Raw genomic sequence first — 3,673 nt, 5'->3', positions numbered from 1 at the left:
TGGAAAATGACTTTTCCTCCGTCAAGCAAAAACAATAAAGTGATATATGTGTCATGACTTCCTTTATATGCTTGATAATGCTATCATGCTTTTTGTTGATGACAAAGGGGGAGAAAAATATGAATTGATAAATACTATGTCATAGCTGAACTGCCATAATCATATCTATGTCATAGTTACAAATACATGTGTGATGCCATAAACAATGCTATGCCATCCTTGCATCACTAAGAGATATGTGAACAGGTACTATAGTTTGCATCATATCTTGATTTGATATTGTGAAGAAAATGCAAACTTGCTAGACAATCTCAAATGTGAGCATCATGTAAAAAGTCCTTCGTTGTTTTATGATTACATGATGAATGGTTACAAACACAATCATACAAACTTGATGATGTATGTCATGGTCTGACATAATTCGTGAAGAGATACATCATGATAGGCATCATGATGGGAGCATTGATAAGTTTAACTGATCTAACTTATCAATACGTCACTTGAATTCTTAGGTCTTGAATTCAAGGTTGACTTATCTCAACTATGGCATATAGATAGGGGGAGTTAAGGATAACTCCTTTATCAATTGATTGTCATCATCAAAAAGGGGGAGATTGTTGAATCTCGGATTTTGATGATGAAGTCAATTGTCATTTGTTATCTAATCTATGTGTTGAGATAAGTGTGCAGGATTAACTACGATGAGAGTAAGACAAGCAGCAGGAGTTGCGCCGGAGTCAAGATCATGATCACGTTGGGAGTTCGAGAGTTCGACGGAAGTTCGGACGGTCGTCGGAGGTTCAGAGAGAACAGATCCGAGAAGTCCAGAAGCTTGCCAAGCGAAGCTCGTCGGAACTCGCCAAGTGGATCGTCGAAAGTCCAGGAGTATGCCGGATGTCCGCAGAAGGATCACCGAGGGTTATCGGTTGATCGACGGAAGTTGGCCGGAAACTCGCCGGAAGAAGCGATTGACGCATCGGAGCAAGCTGCAGAAGTTGTCTTAGAGATAATCGTAGTTAGCACGATGATTAAGCATGAAAATGGGAGGTGATCCCATTAGCTTAATCTTGGGGCAATTGGGCCCCTGAAAAGATTCAAAGTGGGTCGAATGGAGTGAACCATTCGGACCCTGATTGCACCAGGAGGTGCAACCGCCCCAGCCAGGAGGTGCAACCGCCTGGGCTGTGGGGTTGAGAGGTGCAACCGCCCCAGCCAGGAGGTGCAACCGCCTGGGCTGTGGGGCTGGGAGGTGCAACCGCCCCAGCCAGGAGGTGCAACCGCCAGGGCTGCACGGCTGGGAGGTGCAACCGCCCCAGCCAAGAGGTTGCACCGCCAGAGCTCAAGTTCCGAGCTCTGCCAGGCGATGCAACCACCAAGCTCAGTCTTCGAGCTTTGGCAGAGAAGTGCATCAGCCTGAGCTCAGTCTCGAGCTTTGCCAGGTGATGCATTCACCAAGCTCAGTCTTCGAGCTCTGGCAGAATGGTGCATCAGCTTGAGCTCAGTTTGGAGCTATGCCAAGTGATGCAACCACCGAGCTCAGATTTCGAGCTCTGCCAGGTGATGCAACCACCAAGCTCAGTCTTCGAGCTCTGCCAGGTGATGCAACCATCGAGCTCGGTCTTCGAGCTCTGGCAGAGAGAAGCAATCGGCAGAGCTCAGTCTTCGAGCTCTGCCAGGCGGTGCCACCTCTCCAGTCGAGAGGTGCAACCGCCTGATCCCAGAAATTCTGGGATTTGATCGATTTGATCGTTTTGAGCTCGAATTTTGAATTGGGTTGGGGCCTATAAATACCCCACCCATTCAGCACTGAAAAGATACAGACCCATACCGAAATTGTGATCTTTTCTGTGATTCTAAAGAGCTCAAAAGTGTTGTAAAGCCTTTAAGTCTCCTCCTTCTGTTCTTCAAGTTTTCAATTGTAAAGTGAGGAGAGAAAGGTCTGTAAAGGTTGTCTCCTAAGCCTGTCAAAAGGAGAGAAACTGTAAGAGGGAAGTTTGGCCTTCGCCCATTGAAGGAAGGCACCTAGTTGACGTCGGCAACCTCATCGGTGGAGGAAGCCAAAAGTGGAGTAGGTCAAGGCTGACCGAACCACTCTAAATCTCTGGTTTGCGTTTATTTTCGAGCACTTTATCATTACTGCAAACCTCCCTCATCACTACTGCTCTCTGCGCTTTCACGAACAAGTTCTAAGTGCTGTTCTTCCAAATCTGCATTCAGACGTAAACTCGTATTTTCATACATTACAGTTTACGTTTACGTTTGATTCTGCAGAACTGTTTTCCGTGTTTTTACGAACGAGCTTCCTTGCAGTTTACGCTTACATTTTAATCCTATTAATAACTGCAATCTGTCCTCTACGATTTTACGAACGAGTTTCAACATTTAGACGTAAAACTGCATTCAGACGTAAATCGGCTTTCTTCGCTCAATCATCAGATTTCAGTTCACGTTTACGTCTTGGTTTGAACTGCATACTGCCTTCTGCGAGTATACAAACGAGTTTCAAAGTTTAGACGTAAATCTGCGTCTAACTGCGTTTAGACGTAAATCTGCGTTTAGACGTAAAACTGCGTTTAGACGTAAAACTGCGTTTAGACGTAAAACTGCGTTTAGACGTAAATCTGCGTTTAGACGTAAAACTACGTTTAGACGTAAAACTGCGTTAAAACGTAAAACTGCGCTTAGACGCAATCTGCGCTTAGACGCAAAACTGCGCTTAGACGCAATCTGCGCTTAGACGCAAACTGCACTTAGATACAAACTGAGAATTTGCTTTTGCATCATAATAGTTTTTGAACGAACGCAGCTTTTGGTTTTTTAATTTATTATAAGATTTCCGCTGCACTAATTCACCCCCCCCCTCTTAGTGCTCTCGATCCTAACACTGGTCTCATAGCTGCTCGTGTAGGGACACTAGGGATACAGTACAGGTGCTCATTGGAGAATGAGTTCACTGATTGATCCGCTTACGGAATGCTGGATGGTTGATGATGCCTTATTGTCAGACAACGATTCCGTAGTCCTAGTGGTGTATCTGGTTCTTAGACTTGAGACACCAAGGATGTCCTGTATGAGTGCTCCACTTTTTGATACCAGACTTATAGGTTTGGCTGTTCCCAGATCTAGTACAGCTGGTCATTGGGAGTGGTAGTCGACCTTACGAGGGCTATTGAGTGTCGATAGAGGATCATCCACTCTCGGTATCATGAGAGGAATATCCCATGTGTTCTTGCTCAGACAAATCCCTGGCCAGGGTCATTCGGGTTGAGAGAGAAAGAGTTCTCCGGGAGAATCCGATTAGAGCGAGACTCGAGTAGAAACTGTATGGGTCTGACAGCACCATGCTCGATATACGGTCTCTGGGATATTAGATGGATGAGGGACTATAGGTACATGGCAACTGAGGACAGACAGGTCCAATGGATTGGATTCCCCTGTATCGTCTGGGGACTACGGCGTAGTGGCCTAGTACTTCCGTAGTCGATGAGTCGAGTGAATTATTACAGAGATAATAATTCACTCAGTCAGAAGGAGTTCTGACAGGTATGACTCACGGCCAGCTCGATATTGGGCCTAGAGGGTCACACACATATGGTAGGCATTGCGATGAGTAGAGGTTCGGATATGAGATATCCGACGGAGCCCTTGTCTTATTGGATGCAGATCCAATACC

The sequence above is a fragment of the Musa acuminata genome, chromosome BXJ2-8, assembly GCF_036884655.1.
Source record: "Musa acuminata AAA Group cultivar baxijiao chromosome BXJ2-8, Cavendish_Baxijiao_AAA, whole genome shotgun sequence".
Lineage (NCBI taxonomy): Eukaryota > Viridiplantae > Streptophyta > Magnoliopsida > Zingiberales > Musaceae > Musa > Musa acuminata.
This window is presented reverse-complemented; position numbering follows the sequence as displayed.